Source organism: Falco punctatus, assembly GCF_963210335.1.
Source record: "Falco punctatus genome assembly, chromosome: 4".
Taxonomy (NCBI): Eukaryota; Metazoa; Chordata; class Aves; order Falconiformes; family Falconidae; genus Falco; species Falco punctatus.
In genome coordinates, this window is record NC_137583.1 from 42,744,911 (window position 1) to 42,769,190 (window position 24,280).

At 40.3% G+C, this 24,280-nt stretch overlaps 1 long non-coding RNA gene across 1 annotated transcript in view; it reads left to right on the forward strand.

The window, feature by feature from the left end:
- LOC308062743 overlaps positions 1-20,808 on the forward strand; it is a 69,554-nt gene extending 48,746 nt beyond the window's left edge. Inside the window, exon 2 of the long non-coding RNA XR_013927668.1 lies at positions 3,600-20,808. This is a non-coding gene — a long non-coding RNA (uncharacterized lncRNA). The remainder of the gene's footprint in view (positions 1-3,599) is intronic.
- The last annotated feature ends 3,472 nt before the right edge of the window (positions 20,809-24,280 follow it).

Below are 24,280 nucleotides of genomic sequence, written 5' to 3' on the forward strand. Positions count from 1 at the left end.
AGTGGTGTAATTTTATTTGCTTTTTTTAAAATATAGCAATAGCTACATTTGCCTATACTAGCATAGAATTTGTAATGATTAAAACCCCTTTTTCACATACTCAATTCCCAGTGAAGTCATCAAGGGCAGAACCGAGTTCCAAGGACAGGTGGTGATACCCCAGAATTTCTAGTCTGGAGGCTTCTGCTTTTCCTTATACTTCTTAATCTTCTAAAGGAGAAAAGAAAACCCACAATCCTGGAATAAGGCAATAGGGAGGACTCACATGGATGACCCAGAAGTCCCTTAAGTCCCTTAGTTTATATTCTTCTGTAAATAAATGTGAGGCACATTCTGCTTTTTCTGGCTTGTCTTCTGTCAGTAAATACATCATCCCAGTCCCCACCGGCACTCAGGCTAGAGCAAAATTCTCTTTTCACATAATCAGTTTTCATTTTTCTCCATTGAACATTAAGACTACAATGTCATATCCCATCTTGAGAATTGCCAGGAGCCGATCCCCCCCTTCCCCTACGCGATATGCATACAGCCCTTGGGAGGGGCTCTGCAAAGCACGGCACGCACATCACTACACTCTTTCCAGTGATACTGAGCACTAATATATGTGAAATTGTAGTTCATTCAGTTCATCCTACACTTTAAAAACTATGCTGAGTGTATTTCTAGTTGAAGAACAAAGGGTTAGACTACTAGACTTTCTGCTCTTGTGAGCTAAATGCGTTTTGGCTGTGAACCCCAAACTGACATTTGCCTGTGTCCCACAAACGCGATGTATCTGTCAAGATGGGCACCAGATTGTATTTTGATAGCTACCGTGTCAGTGGAATACTCTCAGCCAAAAATATGGGAGTCTGGCAGCTTGTTTTTCCTGTGTCCAGTTCACAGTATCATCAGTTAGCATTTACCCATAAATCTCAAATTTTGATAACGTATTTTGAAAGCAGAAATACCAGATTTTGAGTAATTGAACTAGCACAGAAGCAGTGTTCTGGACTGTAAGGCAGGCACAGAGTGAGCCGTTAAGCCAGAATGACCAGACAGTATTGGAACTGTTTTATCCGATGAGGGTCTCTTGGGCTGAGTATTTCTGTGTGTTGAGCTGCATGCAGATTAATTTAAACACATTACATTAAGGAAATACCTTAACTTAAGACACTAATCCAGCAAATGGATTTAAGAAGCACACATAAATGGGCTAGGTCAATTTTTTTCAAATTTCCCAAAAGTGAAATTAGGCAAAAGGAAACATTAGGATTGTGAAATTAGGCAAAAAGAAGATTGTTATAATTGGCTCTTAAAACTTTTCACAGAGGACTAGCTATCACAAAGGCTGGGAAGTTTCCGGTTAGAAGATCTAGAGCAAAGCAAAACAAATTGCAGTGAAGCCTTGAGATGATGTCGTTTTCCTCATTAAGGTCCTCTGGTGATGGAATAACTGCTACTCTTCCTGCAATTTGTCACCATGTTCATATGGTAATGGCAGCCTCCTGCTCCCTCTTATAACCATGTGCCAAAGGTTTACCATGAGCCATCAGTTATGGAAGTGATCAAATTAAAAAAACAAACCAAAAACAACAACAAAGCAAAAAGCAGAGAAGCCCCTTTAGGTTTACTTTTACATTTTTCCTTCATTCATTCTCACTATTGATGTGTATGGTATCCTCCAGAGTAAGCCTACTATCCGTTAGCTCCCAATGTCTTAATTAGGGAAAGTATTATATTGAGGTATCCAGAAAAAAATATTCAAAAAATTAAGGATAAAACCAAAGAAAACAAAGTGGTTTATTAAAATGGATATTCGTTCATTATTTATGATGGTTAGAAATTGTATTTACCACTTCTGGGTGAGATTTTAAGTGATGTAGGAAAAGGCAGCAATGTCAGTTGGAACCTAATGGCAAATTTACAAATAGCAAAAATAACATTCTGCTCGTTAACATCTTCCCTAGCCTGAGAAATCCTGCAGTTATCTACAGTAAAATAAACTGCAATTGAAGAACAGAAATAATTTCAATTTTTCTCCAAATATTCCTGTTCTGGTCTGAAAGTTCAAGGAAAGGCCAAAGTTATCAGGGATCCAGGAATATGTATCCACTTATTTATGAAGCTCAGTGCATGTTTCATAGAATTCTTGAAATAAACATACACATAAAGTGGGGCTTACCTACAAGAATGGAATATGAAAAACAGTATGGCACTAACCAAAGCAGCCACACTTACCCGGCATTTTTGCAGTATTAATTACAGTAACAAGAGCATTTCCCCTGCATCAGAGGGCACCAGCCTGCGCCTTCTGATCTGCTTGTGCCCATTCGCAGCTGCCGGGCAGCTCCCGTGCCAGGAGCACTCTGCATGGTGACCGGCTGGCAGCAGGGCCGGACTGACACGGTGCCTCCTGCTTAATATATAGTCTCCACAGAAAAGAAAATGATGCAGAAGGACTTATATTAGCAGGATCTATTAAGAATTAGCTTTCTTACCCTTATACCCAACCTAACCTCGCATGAAGCAGCTGGTGCCCTGACAAGTTGCCACTTTTTCCGGCCTATGAGTTTCCCTGTATTTCTGCTTCAGCTGAACGTGTGAAACAGAGCTCTTCCTTGGCAGGTTACAGATATGGCCAAACCCATTTCACACCGCATACCCTGCCCAAGCAAACGGCAATCCCAATCCAAAAAAAACAAGCAGTGCTGACTCATAACATACAACACAAACAGATAAAAAAGCCAACAAGCTAAAGCTGTATAATGTTGTGTCAGCTTAGTACTGGTAAGGCAGATCAGACTCTTTTTGATTCAGTATCTCTAATCCAAGCCAGCAAGCACAGATGTCGTCTAATACGTCAGTGAATCAGACTTTGCAGTTCCTTCTCCGGGAGGCTGACACACGGCACCCCAGGGAAGAGTCTAAAAGAAGTAACTGTAAACTTTTATACACTACCACATTAAATGGCATCTGTGCTTCCTGGCTGGGCTTGTTTATTTATTTATTTATTACAGTATCCTAATGTTTGCAAAACTATGTGCTAAAGGAAATGCTTTTCTTTTAATCTAATTGAACCTAAATATCACAGCTGCAGTTGGAATTGGCAAAATTTGGCTAATTTCAATATTAAAGCTGCCATTTGTTTGTATTCCTACAGCTTCATTTTCTGTTACTTGTTTATCTCAGAAAATTCAGCACTCACTTTTTCACAGAACATTTTATTTGCATTGTCTGGCTTTGGTTGTTTTGCATCATGGATGCAGCACAATTTAAAACTGAGAATTTCAAGAGTACTCTGGAGTCAAGGGCAATGGAGGATTCTCAGTCTTAGTAGTTATGGGTCTACCTGTGCTCTGCTGCCACTACTGCTTTCACTACTATATTTTTCAGCTCAAAATGATATATCGTTAAAGCAGAATAAGTTTTCAGGCCTTTAAAGGCAGCATTCAAAGCAGAAGTCACTTAGCCAAGGCGTCCTTGGGAGTACAGCTGTGGAAAGGCAATGTATCTTGTACTGTCCCATTGATCATTGTGCCTCTTCAATGGAATTGAGACAGGTGATGTGCATGAATATCACAGTAGTGTTGCAGAGATTTTTCTCTTATTCCTTTTAGGCAACATCTCAAAGATACTACCATCTGTTGTGGTTTAACCCCAGCTAGCAACTAAGTACCATGCAGCTACCCACTCACTTACACCCCCACCCCACCCCACTCCATGCCAGACGGATGGGAAGGAGAATCAGTAAAAAGGTAAAACTAGAGGGCTGAGATAAGAACAATTTAATAATTGAAATAAAATAATAATAACAAAAATAACAATTGTAATGAAAGTGAGGGAGAAGGGGGAGAGGAATAAAATCCAAAGGGAAGGGTGGCAAAAAACAAGCGACGCACAGCACAGCTGCCCACCGCCCGCTGACCCACACCCAGCCAGTCCCTGAGCAGCGATCGGCAGGCCCTGGCCAGCTCCCTACAATTTATATATTGAGCATGATGTCATATGATATGCAACAGCCTTTTGGCTGGTTCAGGTCAGCTGTCTCGGCCATGCCCCCTCCCAACTTCTTGTGCCCTTCCAGCCTTCTCACTGACAGGGCCTGAGAAAGTCCTTGAGTTAGTATTAACATACCTAGCAACAACTAAAGCCATCAGTGCGTTATTAACATTATTCTAACACCAAATCCAAACCACAGCACTGCACCAGGTACTAATAAGAAAATTAACTCTATCCCAGCTGAAATCAAGACACCATCAATTTACAATCATGTAAATTGAACAATACTAGAGTAATTCTTTGTCACTACTATGAAGTATCTTTGTGCCAGCAGTGACTTCAGTGGTACTTCAAAATTCCACTTTCAAGCATGCAGAGTGATTCTGTTTCTGTAAACAGAGGTTTTTATAACATGTAGCAAGAAATACATGACAGGAAGTGACATCACTTCCCGAACTACTACATGAAAGGACAAGTGGTCTGAAGATTACGACATCAATTATTCATGTAGCACCAATATTATTTCTGAATTCTCTGTAGTAATCTGTGAATGATACCAGTAACAGTGCCATGTGTTGTTTTAAATTGTTACTCCGTTATCATCCTCCTCCATTATCATCTGGACATTCCAAAGGAAATTAGACATTAGGTTGATATGCACTGTACAAGCACAGAAGAAAAAAGCACACCATTTCCTAAGGAGCTAAGAGAGGATACCAAAGTATGGCAAAAGCAAAATTGCTCACCCAAGCTGGCAGAGTTGAAGCCAAATGCTGGTCTTTAAATCATACTATCTGCTAAATATCCTGCAGTACTTCCCATTTACCCCAAGGTAGTACCTTCATGCTGCATGTTTCCATTTTACAAGTGACCTGACCTCTAAGATGCACCAAAGCACAGCAAATTACATTATTTTGAAATTTATTTTCGCTCTAAACTAGTGGCTTTTTAGATCAAAATTTCCTGCTTTATTTTTTTTTTAACTGCTCCCAAATGATTTTTTATTTCTTCCTGGTTACTTTTAAGTCAGATCAGTGCCTTTGAACTAGTGTGTATGCATTAATGTTTAAATTATGAGACAGCAATAAGGACAAAAAGCCTAGCATCTCTGGATGTGCAGTGAGAAGGGAGCAAGAGAAGAACAATTGCACTGTCACTAAGTCATCTTAGTGACTTCCATCAAAGCCTGATCTAATGCACACAACATACCCATATTTCAGGCACATCTTTCAGTACATTCTACATTTCAGCACATATTACATTTCAGTAGTATTTCACGTTCATATGTGAAAGATGATCTTTGATGTTGAAGATAGTGACAAAAGGAAGTCAAAGTCTGCATTTCCATGGGCCTAGCTTTTTAAAAACATGAAACAGTCACTAGTTCACACTTTTTAGCTGAAAAAAACATAAAAGGACAATTGTACAATGTTGTCTGCAAATGGGGAGCTAACCCATTAACCACTGAAATTAAGTGATTCATCCAGGTCACATGAAGTTAACTTTGGCAGTAGAAAGAAGTGACTTTCGATTGGAATCTGATGCCAAAAGGCCATTCTCACACCTTGTGCCCAGGCAGCATTTATCCAAACAACAGGCAGGATTGGCGATGGAAAAAACAGGATTACTTCATATACTGTAAGAGCTAGCATTGGCCTTTGAAATTGCTTTATATAAACATTAAGTGTATAGCTGCAGATATTTCCAAGCTGACATTAATGCAACCAGCAACACCATTCATAATCTGTGCAAAATACACCAAACATAAAAATTTTCAAAATCATCTCCTGTTAATGTTAGCTTACATATTTCATGATAGGAACCAAAATCTTATTTAATGGAAAAACACACTTGAAGTTGAGGAATGTTGCTCAGATATTTTTTTTTTTAACATTAAACAGCAGAAAGGTTTGTAAAGGAATCTCTGCAAGTGGTTGTCAGAACTAAAATGCAACACAAAAGAAGAGCAAGTACCATGGGTTTAGATTCCTGGTCTTTTCTCACATTAATTAAATGTGAATCTTGTAAATTATCCAACACTTCTTCAGAAATATGTTACCCAAAGAGAAAATGTCCCTGAAATTAAGTTAGAATACTAGCCATTGCAAACAATTAATATAAACTCTGCATGACTGTGTATGGTACTGCTGTTTTCTTGTGCACAGTGTGGTGAGTGGTTCTTTGATACGGTAATATAGACAGCAACAAAGGCAAGTGTCAAAATAATCTGCTTAATAAAACCGTTTCCAGGAAATCTAAAACAAAATGTATCCTCCAACTACATAAATCGGTTTTTCTAGAACATGTCCGTAATCATGGATATGGGAAGATTCTGTGCCCAGTTAGCTAATCCCTGCTAGTAGGAAACATAACTGACATCTGCCATCACCCCTTCCCAGAGGAAGGAATGTGAACAGTCTTTTGGATTTTTTTTTTCTTTCCACTCACTCAAACATATCCACACATAGACACAAATATAGAGACACTGCTGTAGGTTTATCTAAGCAAAGACTATACACTATGGTCCTTACAGTGATTAGTTCTTATCTTCTACAATGCTCTCCTCCCAGAAAGGCTCATCTCCTCCTAGATGGGGATGCCAGGAAACTAAAGAGTAACCTTTAGTTTAATTGTTGTTGCTTTTTGAAAGAGGACAGGTAAGTTTACAAAAACAAAACACCAAAAACAGATAACTATCAAAATCGATCACCAGTATACAAACGGGCTATTCACTGGGACCTATGCCTCATCAAGGGGAAAATAGGAAAACTGGTAACAAAAAAACGTATTTTACAATGCTCCCAGAAGATAGATTGTTATCAATTCTGCCAAGTGAAATTACACCTTTTGCACAAATTCTGACAAAAGGTAAATTTTCAGGGGTGGATTTACATTGCTTAATTTAATGCACCTAACAATAAGTGTTAAAGCTAGGGAACTAGCTTTCCTGTACTTCTTGCAGAGAGGAGGAAAGAGAGTTCTTCAAAGAACTGTTAAAAGTGATGCACTGAATTAAATTCCTACCTGCAGGTCATGCAGCCTCAGAATTATTTTCCTTTTTATTGCAAGGGTTTTACCTCCCAAGTAATTCAACATTCACTTATTCACAACTTTCCAAAATCAATATTCCTCAATTTCAGGGACGCTCCCTGATTCCTAAGGAACTTGTGTTCACCCCTTGATACGAAACCAGTTTTTCATGACACCAAATCTGTTACCAAAACACTGAATTTCTATATTAAATATCTAGAAATAGATATTTAATATAGAATTAAAAAACTGTCAAATCACATGGCTAGCTAGAGAAGAGAGCCCCTATTACACTATGTGCTGTGGCATGAGCACCAGCCCTTCTTAGGCATTAAGGGATCCATGGACAGTCTAAGTCCACAGCAAACTTGTAAGAATCCAAAATTTGATTTTTGCTGTTAAGAAACCCAGTAAGGCCAACAGAGATGAACTTTTCTTCCACAAGGAGAGGAAATAAAAATCAAACCTCAAATTAAATCTAGAGAGTCTGTCTTGCTTTATCTTATAGCTTCTTTTTTCTTACCTATCATTAATTTTGTCTTTCAGTTATCTGGGATTATTTCTTTCAAACAGTACTGCCTATCTGAGGCAACGGAGCCCAAAGAAAACTGCAATCTTCATGAATATAGACCTACTTGAAAATAAAGCGTCTCCCAACTCACCTTAAAACTTAGAATGAGAGCTGATTGAACTGTGATTTATTTTATATGTTAATCTAAAAAAAAATTAGAAAGCAAAGAAAACAAAATATGGAAAAGGTTGAAAAGAAATCAATATTTTCATATTATTCAGTTGAAAAAAGGTAAAACTTTATTTGGGTCTAAAGTAAAGTGGGATTCTGAATGAAGTGTTTCTGGTGGTGTGTGTTTGTGTTGTGAAGAAGCATGGGATAAAAAGCTTACAATTTTTTTCTTCATTATTTATCCATATTTTACTGAAAGATGCCATTTCAAAAGTGACAATCAAAAGCTGAGTTTAAAAAGCACGAAAATAAAAATGTTTTTTCTAAAGCAAGATTTTGGCTTCCTTGAAATTAAACATTTAATTGACATTTGTCAGGAGGGCAGAGGCTTACTTTGCTTCCTCCAACCCTACCCAGGTAAATTAACAGCATTCAGTCCAAAGCTCTACAAACTGCTAAATTTTTTCTTCCACAAAAACAAAAAAAAGGTTTTATCCAACTCAGTTTGGAACTAAACTGTCTCTTCTATCAGTCTACAGAACAAGCCAACAATGCAGTAATATAGCTGAAGAAATTGAAGAAGTTTGCTTAGGAAAATCAATTTTCAGTTAATACCTCTTCTTTCTACCCTGCGTATACTCAATAAGCAGACGAAAGCCAAAGAATATAATAGCTGTGTTTAGTTTCTTTTGCCTTTTTCTAAGCTTCACTTCACTTGCTCCTTTGGCAGTATATCTGCCTGCTTTTTTCATGAAGACATCACCTCTCCGAAAGGACACAGAAAAGCCATTTGCCATCCCAGAGGGGCCTGTATCTGATATCTAGCACTGTTCTCCCACTGCCATTAGATCCTAGAGTAAATGTAAGTTACCAGCTGCCATGGGTGGTGTTTGTTGGGTTTTTTCTTCACAGCCTGTGTTCTGGCGCATAGCGAGAGGACAGGACTGCTGCAGCCCTTCACACCCAGGAGCTGTAAAAGGACTTGTCAGGATGCTCAGAGCCCTTTGTGGTTGGAGGCTGCTTCAGCCCTGCCAAGCCGTAGATGTTTTTACCTTCAGATTTCTCCAGCAGCTGCTTATCGTATTCTTTCCTGTCAGTATTGCTCAGTTTGTTGCTGTCTGGGGATGGGTGAATGCAAGAGCTTTCTACTACTTTTCAAAGTTTTCTTCCCAGGTGAAAGCAGATTCCGTTGTCTTCCTTTGACATTTCAATAGCTTGAATTGAGTCTGGAAAGACTCTGACAAATCATTTCATTTCAACTAATAGCCCAAAAGATTGGAAACTTTTTGAGGATTATCCCAAACCACAGGGTTTAGCTTTTTCTCCTCAGTCTTTGAGACTTTTTTTCCTCCTAAACAACTCCCTCCTTCCACCTCAGCTGTTTTCTTTCATCTGAGCTCTGCAGCAAAGACAAACCTTCCTCCATTCCCATGTTTCATATTCATTTCCAGAAGTAACCCAGGTACTCTGATGATTGTGTTTAACACAATTCATGTGCTCTGCCTTGGAGGGAAGCAATACTGGTAAATCCTCAAAGCAGGCAGAATTTGCTTGTTCAGCCACCCTAAAAAAAGCCTGACCAAAACAATTATCGGTAGCAACAATGCAAATCAGAGAGGCCGATTTAAATGTTTTACCCACTGGGAAAGACTGTCACATAGCAAAACATTGCTTGCTTCCTTTTCCTAAGAAAATGCCCAGCGAAGGGCAAAACTGCTGAATTATTATTGAGTCTTTTTTTGCCTATTTTTTTCTTACCTTTTCTAGGCCGTAGCCAGTGCCTCCACCCAGAGCAAGCTGCTGAAGGGACAGGCTGCAGCGCAGACAGACTGCAGGAAGCACCCAGCCCTTTCTTCTGCGGCAGGGACAGGCAGCAGATGTGTCTGCAAAAGGTGTGCCCAGGTGGAGGACCTCCTGCAGTAGGTGGCTGAACTGCAGGAGCCGATAAGAAGGCTGCATAACATCAGGGAAGCTGAGACAGAACTAGGTAACTGGTGCCAAGTGCAAGTGGACTCACAGCCCATGGCCAAACAGCCAAAAATTCCCCGAACGGCACACACAGAAGGGAGGGGGGGAAATAATGCAGAAAAATGGAAGCTTGGAACGGGAAGGACCTGCAGGAGGAAGACACTTCCCTTGAAGCCTGAGGTGCTCTTGCAGAACCGCTTTGCCACTCTGCAGGCTGAAGAGGAAGGACCCATCACATCAGGAGAGACCCTGGAGCCGAGCAAGGCACCCCAGTCTGCTCCCCATGCAGCAACCAGCACAACTAAGGTGATGGGTGATAGTAGTAGGCAACTCTCTTCTAAGAGGTATGGAGGCACCCATCTGAGGCCTGATGCACTCTCTAGAGAGAAGCGAGGACAGGTAGGTAGCCTGGGAGAAACACAGAAAGATTGTCCAAGCACCCAGGAATCAGGTTAGGACAGCTAAAACCCTGAGAGAATTAAATCCAGCCAGGGACATCAAGGACAACAAGAAAAGCTTCTATGGGTACATCAGTGGTAAAAGGAAGGCTAGGGAAAATGTGGACCCTCTCCAGAAGGAAATGGGAGACCTGGTTACCTGGGATATGGAGAAGGACAAGGTACTCAATGACTTTTTCATCTTGGTCTTCACCAGTAAGTGCTCCAGCCACACTGCCAAGTTGCAGAAGGCAAGGCAGGGACTGGGAGAATGAATAACCACCCATTGTAAGGGATCAGGTTCGAGACCATATAAAGAACCCAAAGATGCACAGGTCCATGGGATCTGATGGGATGGATTCATAGGTCCCGAGGAAACTCGCAGATGGAGCAGCTGAGTCACGATCCATCATATTTGAGAAGTCATGACAGTCCAGTGAAGTTCCCACTGACTGGAAATGGGAAAACATAACCCCAGTTTTTAGAAAAGAAAGAGGAAGACCTGGAGGACTACAAGCCAGTCAGTCTCAAGATTATGGAGCACATATTCCTGGTAACTGTGCTGTCCTCGTTTTGGCTGGAGTAGAATTTTCTTCCTAGCAGCTTGTATAGTGCAAATACAGTGTATTTGATTTAGGATGAGACTAACATTGGTAACACACTGATGTTTGTAGTTGTTGCTAATTAGTGTTTATATCAAGTAAATGACTTTTCAGCTTCTCATGCCCTGGCCAGTGAGAAGGCTGGAGGGGCACAAGAAACTAACAGAGAACACAGCCGGGACAGCTGACCCAAAGGGATAATTCCATATGATATGACATCATGCTCAGTATATAAACTGGGGGGAGTTGGCCAGGGGGGTGGGATCACTGCTCAGGGAATATCTGGGTATTGGTCAACAGGTGGTGAGCAACTGTGTTGTGCATTGCTTGTTTTTTTTTTCCTTGACTTTTATTTCTCTTTTTGTTATCTGCCTTTCCATTAAAATTAGTAGTATTATTCTATTTTACTTTATTTCAATTATTAAATTGTTCTTATCTCAACACACAGGTTTTACCTTTTTTTTTTCCACTTCTCCTCCCCATCCCATTGGGGGAGGTGGAGAGTGATAGAGCAGCTGCATGGTACCTAGTTTTTGGCTAGGGTTAAACCATGACATATGCTAAGGCACATGGAAAATAAGGAAGTGGTTGGTGACAGCCACCATGGCTTCATTAAGGGCAAATCGTGCCTGACTAATCTCTTGGCCTTCTACAATGGGGCTACAGAACCAGTGGATAAGGGAAGGGCAACTGACATCTACCTGGACTTTTTTTTGCTGATAACAGCAAGCTGCTTGGCATGGTCAGCATGCTGCAGGGAAGGGATGCCATCCAGAGGGACCCTGACAGGCTTGAGAGGCTGGCTCATGCAAACGAGTAAAGAAAATATCCTGTCACCCTTCCAGATGTCCATGCTGCTCAGCATGTCCTGTTGTATGTCCTTAATCGGCAATTATGGCTGTTATGTCCCTTTTTATAAAAGGAATCAGTACATTAGACTACCTGTGGTTTGGGGTTTAGTTTTGCCATCGTGGGATGTCAGATGCAGCCACACACAGTACACACGTTCAGGTGAGTACAAAAAGGGGAAAAGGGAGAAAATAGCTTAAATATAAAGGAGCTAATATCCATCTGGATTTCTGCTTTACTCATTTCACTGATCTTAGGGGGGTTGCACACTGCACAGGATAGGAGGCAATTTGCCATGCTAAAGAACACTATTATACTTTTTAGAAAAGGGGATGATTTGGCATGATCCAGGTTAAGCTGAAAAGGTTTTTACTCTATTTCCCATATAGGCAGTTTAGTAGAACCTTTCTTTTCCCCTCCTGACTGCTATGCACATACATAAGACGACAAGACCCTTGAGTTAACGGCAGGGCTAATGACTAACAAAATGAGGGTTTTCTATCAATAATCTGATGAAGATGAGCTGCATCAGGAAACATGAACTTCACCCAAAATACCAAGATTTCAACATTTTTTACTTAAAAGGAAAGGAAGACAGAGAGAAAAAGAGTAGGATCTGGCGATGATATTCAGAGTGGGGATCTGAATCTGGTTCCCCCATATATCAGTTTGAATATCTTGGGCTCAAAGCTAGCGTCTGTTCTGAGATCTTCCTCCTGTCAGCTGATATGTTTCCACAAAAAGTTTTCATTTTGATGAATTTGCCAAGGAGACAGTTCTGCTGAAAATGTCCTTACCAGGTCTGCATTCATCTCCATGGTAATTCATATGTTTCTAGTTTCCATGCTGGCATTTTTCCGTGCATCTATTGCTGCTACACAAATGGTGCCATCTGATCCCAAAGTTCTGATGATACTGAGTTACCATTTGGTTCTTCAAAAGCCATAGCTTTTCTCTAGCAGAAGACCATGAGGACATTGAGCTAAAGCTGGAGGCCTGTGATCTATGACCCCTTCTGAGCCTGGTGTTGGGACATGCTTTCCTGCTGGGGTTCGTCAAGTGCCAATGAGTGGACTGATTAGGCTGAATGATGAATCATGGCATGGAAAATAATAATAGCCAAGACTGTCCAGTTTTTCAGCTGCTCCAAGGGCCCAGACAGAAGGTTATAAAGCAGCAGCAGCGCAGTGTTTGCTACTCCACAGTGAGCAAACAGCAGCTGAAGACACTGCTAAAGCCTGTTACGTAAGTCCAAACAGAAAATAGCTCTCAGAAATTAGGAAGGATAATGCCAGCGTCTAGGCAGTTATCACATAGAACGGAAAGGATGAGGTCTGAGCAAGGCTGGCAAAAAGATAAAAAGAAACTATTGCCACCAAGAGAAGGCAAGTAAATTCCATCTCAGCCTCAACCAATCCAGCTGCTTCCCCAAGGTAGCGACAGCCCTGGTTTTCCCTGTGTCCTTCCTGTCTGCCCTTTCCCAAGCCCCACTGCACAGAGATGTGCAAACTAAACTCCAAAGCTGCACCACACATGGTACCTCTGCCCATCACACACCTGGGTACCTCTGTCAAAGGATCGAGTTCAAATGTCACACAGAGCTTGCTTTTCCATGCGGCTTCTACTGGTATTCAGGACTGATTAAACACTAGTTAGGAGCTCCAGGAGCTATGCAAAGCAAATACATCAAGGCTACAAAACTTCCAAATGCAGCAAGACAGTGCTAGAAAGTGTCTAGAAAACCTGATAAGTACATCAAGCAAAGGGCACTGTCCTGTCCCTTCAGCTCTGCCTGTTGATTCAGAGCTTCCTGGAGCCCCTTTCAGACAAGTTACACACTGTACCCAAAACTGTATTTGGAGGTTTTACAAGTGGATATTAATCAACATGTCAGCTACTAATGTTGAATCACTGACTTCAAATCAGAAAAAGTGCTGTGCTCAGCACTTCTAAAGGATATTTCGAAGAGCCTTAGATCAAGATTAAAAAACTGGAATAGTTTTAACTGGTATTATTTTTTCACTTGTATAAACTAAACTGAAAGTTTTGTGATACAGTAGGAAATTAAAATTATAAAAGCTAAGAAAAAATAAAACCCAGGGAAATAGGTACCCATCCAAGAGTTCTGCCAAAATAAACTACAAAGCCCTAAAATTACATTAAGGTACTTACAACTAGCATAAGAATATAATGTATATGCATGCAAAGTTAACTTAATACATGGAGAGCAAGAGATCTCTCTCTCTTAGCTTCACACCAGACTGGACAAAGACTTGAAATTAATAGAAAGTAGCTGCATTATTTTTTTTGCTTTTAGCAGTCCTCTTTCCCTCCCTCTAAACATTCCTCTTCTAAACAAAAAAACCTCTAAATTCGTTTGACTAGCAGATCACACACCACAGTAAGTCAACAGAAATGTTTGCTTTCCCACCGTTATCTTCCTTTCTACAAAGCGTAGTGCTAGGACACTGAATTCAGTTATGAAAATAAATGTGTCACTTTTTAATGTGTAACTAAAGCATAAAGAAACTTATTACCAGAGACCAGCAGAATATACAGTGAGGGTTTAGTCATGAACTTTGATACACAGGAATCAAGAAAGCTCTTTCTACAGGCTATCATAACAACTTGCGTGGTTATAAGTTGTCAAACCTTAAAACACAGAATCAAGGCCCCAAAACAGACACAGAGATGATAGAGTGAAGAGTAAGAGAATATACAAGATATTTGCAGCAGGATCAACCAGAAGAAGTTGCACTGTGTTAGAAGGAGCCTCTGTTTCAAGACAAACCCATAACAATACTCAAAGGAACACATAAAAGAAAGGCCTGGCTTTTCTTCTGGTCCATTTTACTGCAAAAGTGCCACTGACATGATTAAAATCTCCAGATTTTTCTGATATGTATTCTGGCTAAGAATGACACTAGTAGTAAGATTATTTTGAGCAAGACTGGAGAACACAGGAGTATGATACACTTGTAAATCTAACGAGCAACAGCAACCTGCAAACTGGAACGCTACTGGCTTTAAGTCTAAAAAATGTACCCAAGGGATAGAGGCTGGTAGGTTAAATAAAGAAAATGGCATTCCCTTCCTCTAGGTAACAGTGGTGAAGACTACATGCAAAATTTTGGATTTTTAGAGTTTATTATTAGCCTACTTTCAAGCATTAGGCTCCTTTATTATACCAAATAATTGAACTGGCAGTAAACAGTACAGATGATTAAAGGCATATAGGTTACAGGAACATTAAGGAGATATGAGATTACATTTTAATTTTATTAAGACTTTGTGAACACCAGATTTATCACGGAGACTGATTTTGTGTGTTGCTTTTAGCATATGTCTGGACCAGATAAGGAGACGAGCACCATGATGAGAGCAGGTACAGTGTTGATTTTGCAGACACGTGGATTGTATTGTTCCAAAGCCATTGCATTTCACTCACCATTAGAGTTAATAATACAAGAGCTGCAAATGAAACACACTGCAAAATTACTTTTCACACTCACAGATGTATAAATCCCTGGGTTATGATTGCCATCTCTGAAACCCATGACCAGTCTGGTACAGCCACAGTATCTCAACTAGCAGTTACTGAGCACAGCAACATACAGATCTGTGCCATCATGCATGAGACCCACGGAGGCCCCAGTGATTTCACAGAGATTATGGCCTTCCCTTTCCTCCTTCCCCTGTGAGCAGTCCTCACGTCAGGACATTCACCAAAACAGACATAGCAGAAATGAGCAGTGCTAGGAAATCAGTGTTTCTGTCACTCTTAATGTAAGACTCGAAACTGCATGGTCTTCTAAATGGCAGAGAAAAACAGCTAGCAGCCCGCATTCCAGGCCTGAACAGAGATGTGTCAGACTGACCTGTGGGGCAGCAAACACTCTTCTGGGCATAGGCACCTACATCCCTTCACTGCTGCAGGAGATACACACAGGTGAGCAAATAAAAACTAATCATTTATTGAAGTAAGGCACAGAGTCCATCTGACTAATATGGAAATGGAAATACATACATTCATAATTCGGGCAATTAGGCATTTGCATCTGTAGGTCCTTTTCAAAGACTTGTAACTGTCTGACCGCCATGAACAGCAACATACTTTTCACATCTACATGCCTGCCTGGTGAAGGACCCAAAGCGAAAAAGCAGCATTCAGTGCAACAGCAAGACATCTTGGTGTACTGCATGCCTGTTACTCCAATTTGACCTGCTAGATTTACCTGAGAAGTCATGTGTTCACACGAAGATCACACAGGGAACCACCCATGCCTATCCCACAGAGCTAATAAAAAATAGGTTTGTGGTTCCATGACCATATTTGTTCCATTCAACCACTTCCAGGTGTTGTGGCAAAATAATGTGACATTTTTTTTTTTTTTTTAAATGGCAATAATAAGAAATTAAGTGACACTTTCAAAACCCCATAAAGCACCAAATATCAGAAGCCAATAAAGAACACATAATACCCACTTCATAGTCCCACACACTGCCTATCCCCCTTATCCTGCACTTCTCACTTCAAAGAAGCTTAAAATACCTCCCTGACTGAAAATAATTTCCAGACTTTGCATGGAGATTATTTCACCCATCAGTAAAAGGCAGTCATTTCTGAAGTAGCATTTAACAGAGCACGGCAGCCTGGAACAAAAGGTGAAGAATAACTTATTTAAATGAAATGTGGGAGGAAATCTAGAAAGGCAGAACTTTCCTTTCAAAATTAGCTAGGATATTGGGTTAAAAAAAAATCAGCATATTGTGAAAATTACAAGCCGTTGAAAGAACAAGATCTGAGATCTTTCACAAGTTGATCAGTCCATCTCCCCCCACCACCCTGACATAGCAACTGCATTTTAACTTCACTGCTGGAGGATTTTGGCTAGAAAGCCACCAACTGCAGCTCAAAAACATTCCTTGGTGACCCCTCATCCGACACCGACTAGGCTAATTCAAATAGTCTGGGGAAATCAGGCAACAGGCAATGCAAAGTATAACAAGACTATCATATGTACGGGAGCCCTTTCTACGGGCAAATTAAAGGCTCATCTAACAGAACTCCTCACTTGATCATGAGTTTGCTGACCTGAAGCAAAACCTCATGGTTTCTTTTAGGAAGCTATTTGTCATGTTGAAACATGCCCTGGATTCTCTCTAACATGTCCCTCTCGCCATAGGTGTGGAAGCACGCTGCAGGCAGCTGTCTGACCAGGGAACCCTTCCCTTAATAAACACACTTACTGCACATGAACAGCATTTCAGCAGCCCAGAGTCATTCCCATCTGTCTAGACAGCATTTTTTCCTGCACCCTTATTAACAGATTTTTTCCTAAGGGATACAGCTACCAGGCTGTTGAGGGGCTTTGCTAGTCATCCCGTTGTACGCAGAGTAAGACATTTCTATTAAAGGTGTTCTCTGTGCCAGGAACCAAGGGCTGGTATCACATCCTCTGAGACTTTCTCACACCTGCTTATCTAACGAAAACCACCACAACTCAGCAGAGAAGAGGAAGATACAGAGATACAGAGCTTGTGGCCACAGCAGGCTGCCAACAAGACAGATTGTGTTGTCTCACATGACTAGAAAAGTCACGAAGGTCAAGTCATCCAACTGCCTGAAGACCGACCATGGGAAGAAACACACTATAAAAGGTTCTGATATGAAATTTGATCACATAGCATCATAAGGGACACACGAGTTTTGGACGTTAGAGTTAATTGCAAAGCTGATCCCACACAGAAAGAAAATGAAAGCTGCAGCAAATGGACAATCACATGACATGAAAATATCACACTTACACTTTTTTTTTTCTCCCCAAACTATCTGCATCCTCAGTATTTGGATGGCAAAACCAAAGAAAAAAAGGTTTTCCTTGCAGTGGTAGTTTCTATGGTACTCAAACAATTGTCCATACTGGTTTCTAGGATTTCTGTGCCACTTTTCTGTTATATTGAGATGTTGTGGAGCAATGAGGGGTTGCAGGGTAAAAAGCCTTTGGCAGAAGCTGTTCAACACCTCATGAGGATTGCCTTTCTGAGTAGTAAGAGTTCCACAAAGTTGACCTGTTAATGATGATCGCTTGCTGTCAGCTTTCACAGCTTCCCCTAGCTAGCAAGCATGAAGGGGGTTGCTTGGGATTTTGTCACATGACAAACTGCTAATTTAGGGGCAATTTTAAGGCAGAGTGAAAGACAGATGAAGTTATCACTCTGTGTTAACAGGGACAGGTGTTTCTCTTAAAGATGTTCACAGACATCTAAGGCCAGAAATATTTTTATTAAAAAAAAAAAAGCAAAACTTCAACTTCAAAACAAGACAAAAAAACCCCAAGCAATAACAGTCTGCTCAGTCAATAATTCTTTGCTTATCCTGGATATTCTCAAAGGTAATTATCCTTGAAAAAAAATGTTATTTTATTGAGGTTTTCCCCTCCCAACTAATTTATCCTGACTGCTCTCGCAATGAAATTAAAATCTCTTTCTCTATATAGGATTTTAAATAATCTATTGCCTGAAACCAGACATCAGAAATCCACATTATAATTTCGCTTGAAGAGTAAAGAGGAATAGATAAAGAGAGATAAGTCCCTTCTTTGGGATACAATTATCTTTCATAGCTTAAAAAAAAAAGAAACAATGCAGTAAGAAATCACATAATATAAATTATTAAACACTGCAACATGAAAATCAGCCTGTAACAAAAACCCGCTCCAGAGAATATTCCTGAATACCGATACTTTCTCACATGATCAGAATTCAGGTTTGTGCATCCCTTCACATTCAGTGTTAACTATTCTAAATAATGCTGATAATGTTTCTACCTTGCAGCAATAACAAGATGGTAGATCACTCCATTGGCAGCCTCAGGAAGACACTACATCCTCAAGTTATGAAGTTGCAAGTTAATTTCATGACTTTCATGGCTGGAATACAACAACATTATTTTATAATTAACACTGTTTTCCTCTGTGTCAAAGTCCAGACTCTTTTCCAGTAGAAATAACAGGTGGAGAGGTTCCATCAACAAGATTTCGTCAAATTTTGTTCTGGCCAACATGGAAGAAGTCCCTTGGAACACAAAATCCATCATATTTAGCCATTTCCAACACTAGACAAACCAGTACAACTAATAAAAATACCAGCAAGGGTTTTTTTTATCAAAATCCATCAACAAAGGTAGAATTGAAGCTGGGATCTTTCAGAAAAATTTATAATAAACATAGTGGTTGTGACTCAGCTGTGGTTAGCGTACTGCAGCACTCACAGCATACCACTGGCTTCCCCGATGGGACACTGGTCTCCCTAGTACTTGTGTTGTATGCCCCAGTCCCATCTGCATTTCTTAGCTATTTCAGAGAATCTGAAATGCCACTAATCTGCTTTATTGAATCTGCATCACTGAATTCTTAATACACAATGTGTTTGTAAACAACTTGCTGCTTGCTTGGACTAATTGGACAAGCTCACCTAACGTCTAGCTTTGGATATCCACAGTTTATATTTTCTCAAAAATGTGAATTTCTGACCAAATATCAGGGGGTTTCAGTATTTTGTTTCATAATAATAAGGGTCGAAATCTTAAGTAGATCTTACGTGTAAGCTTCAAATCCTAATGTTTCACAGACAGGATATTTATTGCATGGTGGGGTGTGTGTGTGTGTATCTGTTGCAATCCACAAACTCACTACTGATGATACTGGTGCCCCAAGTCCTTTCCTTCTTCATTTTTTACAAGTGAAAACCAAAATATTCAGATAGGCACTTCTCTGAAAGAACTTCTGAAAACAGTATTTGTAAAATCGCCTTTGGTGGATTGCTGAGGTTAGGAGAGAAATAAATTCAGCAACATGAAATAAAAACCCAAATAAGAGCTAGGAAAATTATTTCTATGTCTTTTTTAAATGCAGATCTGCCCGAAGTTATACATCACTGTGCTGTATGTGTGTAACTTCCAAAAAAAAAAAAAAGCAAGCAACAATGAGCTTGTGCCTGTGTCTCTACCAGCTGCATGGAGCCCTAAGCATTTTCACTTGATTTTCTTTCCATTTCACATTCGGGCCCTCAGCCCATTGCATATCCAAGTCCTCTAACCCCCAAGCATTCCTGTCACCCTTCTTTCACCTTCTTGGGGCCGCACTCAAAGGCATGGGCAATCATCAGCCAGGATTTCAGAGTTACATGAACCAGATGGAACCTTTTGTTAAGTTTATGCTAGTGTCTCACATGATTCAGCTCAGAGCCCAGTAATTAGATCATGTCATGCTTCTGCCTGCATTTCTCAGTCAGAAATACACAAGCATCTCATACAATATTTGGGCTCCCTCCCTCGAGAAAAACTGCCAGCATGTACACAGATACCAATAGCCTCTTCAGGTTCAGTACAATGCAAATTCATACTAGCATAGGAATGGGTGCAATCACTTCAGTCAGGTCATCTCCACCTTAAATACAGAAGCAAACTTAATAACAAGTTAACTGTCTGAATTGCCTTGGCCTTTGGCCCCATCCAGCCACCGTTTACTCCTCTGCAACAGCACTTACTGCTGTGGCTTCCTAGTGTGGTTTTATATTATTTGAAGACTGAAAAGGACTTTGAAAAAACATTTTGAAAAGGCAACCTCTCTTCAAAGAAGTATTTTGCTTCTCTTGGTAAAACTGCTACTAAATATAAGCAATGCTGTCTTTGAAAACCTACAGAGAGCTAGGAAATGAGACATGATTCCTTAAATATAGCTTCCTATTTCTGAAGTGTACCTTTACCTAATACGTCCATAATGGCTAGAAAAGAATAGGACTGTGTAGGCACTTGAGCAGTGCTAGAAATGGGGAGGAGGAGGTGTTGCTTGCCTAGATTATTTCTAATAATTAAAAGGTTTTCATGCAGCCTTTAACCTACTAGAAATTGTATAATATATTAAATCTTTTTCTTTTTTTAGATCTTCATAAATTCATCCAATAAGAGTAATGCTATTATCAACTGTCATTTGAGAGTTAATGATGAATTTTATAATTTCATGACCATTTTTTGAAAGACTAACCCTCACAAAGACGATCATTACAATTACACCATTTGTGTTAGTTCCTTCCTTAAATTGCAGATTCTTCCAGGAGCAGAGCTTAGTTCTGCTGGTCATACCCCAGTACTGACAATGACTGTCTCAGAAACGCATATCTTAAGACTTCATACATCAAATTCAGACACACAAGATTCTGATAGAAAACACAGTTTAAAAAAAAAAAAAAAAAAGAAGAGATGTTTTCATTATTAAATGCCTCCCCCTGGCTCCCATTTTCCTGTCCAGAAGTATTGTGATTCCTAAACACAATATTTGTTTATCTCCATTCTACCTAAACTGCATTTCAATATTTGCTGTTCCTTGAAACAAACCTTTATAATGGTGCGTTACTCTTACCGTACCTATTAAAGCACTTTGCATCATTACTTCCAACAATCAAATAGGGAAGGAGGAGGATCTGATGTAGCCCCAGCCTCCAAATACCAAGAGAAGAGACAGATAATCAATATTTCTGACTACGGAGGATATTCTAGCTAACCAATACAAAACACAGCTTCATGGTTGGAAATCAAAACTAGGAAAAAAAGACTTGAGGAGAGAGCCATACTGTCAGCTACTTACTGACTGATATAGATGGCTCATTTATTGAAGTTTTTCCACTCAAGACTGAATATCTTTGTAGAAGAAACAGTAATTTTGGTATGAATAACCAGGTGAGATTCCACAGTGTATGCAGTACGGGACATCTGGGGTGATCAAGGGGTGCCTTCTGTCATTCATATCTCTGACTCATCATGGCTTTATCACCCTCTCACATTTGTAATAAACTGCCTCCATCTTGAAGACAACTTGACTCATCACATCCAAAGTTACCTGTCGGCTCCTGCACATACCTCTTTATTCAAAAGGCTTAGCAGAGATGAGGATTTCCCTGAAGCACCCAAGCCACATCTTTCTCCCTCACTCCCTCTATCCTTCTCTCTTGCTCTCCAACCTTGCTACCTCTAGTGCAGTGATATTTACCTGAATTGCTATCACAGACTTTTGTTTCTCTTTCTCTTTTTCAGTTCTTCTCATTTGGCCCTTCACAGAAAAGTGATAGACTGCATTTTTTTGTTTATTTTGCCTGAAAATTATGAGCATGCAAAGTTTGACTGCAGTCTGAATTTCAGAAGTGACTTCTGCAAAAGGTGTTATAGCTTCTCCTCTCCTGCCCAAGTCAAATATCAAAGGCATTTGAAATATATTGCCAATTATAAGACTGCTTACAAATGCCATATTAATGTATTCTGAAGCACATTCCAAATAACATTTGCAGTGGATTATATAAAAATCAGCCATCGTTTTCTCTTTAGCTACACAGGCAAATTCACCTGCTGTTCCCTGTATAGCAATGAAATTCATAGCAAGAAACAAAACTCATGAGCTGAGAGAAGATGTCTCATTACCATGGCAATAACATAGTCCATGCTATTAGAATCTCAGTTTCTATCTACATCCAACAACTTCTGGGGAAGGAACAAATTACTAGAAATCAAAGAGCACCACCACAGGCTATTGAGAGACAGTCACCAACAAGAACCAGACTTCAGCTCTTTTATCAGCGAAAGACACGAAACCAGAGCTTGCTGTGTTGCTCTGTGATGTCTTATCACAGACAATCTACTTAGATAATACATACTTGGTTCAGCTGGCGATTTCTGCTCAGAGGAGTCTCCCCGGATGCACACACTTCTTATTTCAGGATTGAATTTCTATATGGAAAGCGCTTGAATGTGACTTTTTGCTCATTGCCTTGCCCACTTGGCTAGGAGGCCCTGGATTGGAACATGAACGTGTAGCACATACTGTGTGCGCCTTCTTCAGCCTTTAGGGGAGGGGTTTTCCCCTTCAATTGACAGACTCTGTGAGTGCAATGGCTCAAAGAAAACTTGGAACTAAATTACCACCCTAGACAGAGGGAAAAGCTGAGCAATGGAGAAAACGTGGATTAGCACTCGGACTTAAATATGACCTCCTAAGGGCCCTTCCAGCCAGAGTTATCCTATGACTCTCTAGCAATTTCTAAACACAAATATCCAGGGCAGGAAAAGACTTCTTTCTTGATTCAAATTTATAGCATAGTGGCTGTTTTGCCAATTATGCTTTTTGATAGTTATGCTTTCTAGTGATAGCTAATGTATGAACTGAAAAATCAGGAAAATATTTCTCTCCCTTTGCTACCAATTCCACCTGGCTTCCTAAGCTACAGCCACTGATTCGTGCCTGTTTATAGGTCTCTTACTCAGTCCTGTCTGCCTCCATTTGTGTTATCTCTCTGTATGTTCCAATCTGCAGAACAGAGAACGAAAGAAAATGCCAGCAGCAGAAACAAATAACTAGGCTCTTCTAAGTACAATCTTTCTTCAAGGAGTAGTAAGATCTTAGGCTAAAGACTGTCATAGCTTTCATCAAAGCTGACTTTAGTTAGGAGCATTGCGATAACAGTGGATTTACCAGGTTTGTGCTGCACAACCTGGAGCCTTCTAGAATTATTACTCCATTACCAAACAACCTTTTTTGTCAGTTGGCTGTCCTTCATTTCAAGGCACACCATTAAATTTAACCCAAGATACCCATATTCCAGAATGACTTGCTATTTCTATTGTTGCACCTGCTTTACAGCAATGAATTCCTAGTAGGAATTATTGAAACTGATGAAAGATCTGTTTATGCCAACTAGAAACAATTCAATCCCACAATATGTATACCACCTGCCACAGTAATTCTTTTGCAACTTTGATTTAGGTCTGGTAAGACATAGACTCCCTTCTTACAGGCCTTCCCATGAAAAAGACACCAATCTGCCTGGTGGTTACATGACATAACCCGTTTCATAAGACTTAAGAAGCAGTACGTGGTGTTCAATACTGCAACACCATTTCCTTGTGTTGTAACTGTGGTGCAGCCACTGCATTTCACACAGAAACGTCTCCCATTTCCCATCCATTCCATATAACATTCCCCTTGCCCACTTGCCCTTACAAAATGCCAAGCAGCCTCCTTGCTTCCAGCCTATTTAATTTTTTCTGCCACCACAGGAGGTTTTCAGTGACGTGTGGTGGCTTCAGTGTGCAGCAAGAGCTCAGCTCTGAAACTTCGCAAACCTTTCAGTTCAAGAAGTATCCCACAGTGAAATGCCACAGTGCTAAATCATGCAGTTCGAGTTAGAATGATAAGCAACATGTTTCTCTACATCATACAATAGAAATCTGTTAAATCCAGATATGGGACAGGAAAAAAAAAAAGTTGACTTTATGAATAAGTCCTGAGCCAGTTCTGACCTCCCAGTCTAGCGCAGGAGGGCAGTGAGGCAGTGCTGGAGTGTGCCTGACTCTGAGAGCTCTGGGACAGCCCCTGGGTCACACAGTGCTCCTCCAGGTGCACACAGCTCCTGGGGATGGCACTGGAATGACACTGACTCCAGGGTTGCCATTGGGCTGCTTTCTACAGCCTGCATGACGGCACTTCAGCCATACATGTGCCACAGCACAAAGCTTTTTAAGCCTCTCCATTCTGCTCTGATCCTCTTACATATGAATATGAGTACATCAAGCACACATTAAGAAATCCCTTCCCACTAAATAGGCAAATTTTGAATGCTTCAAACTTGGGACAGCTCTCTTCAGCCTGCCTGGTAAGTTTTCTAGCAGGGACAAAGTTTCT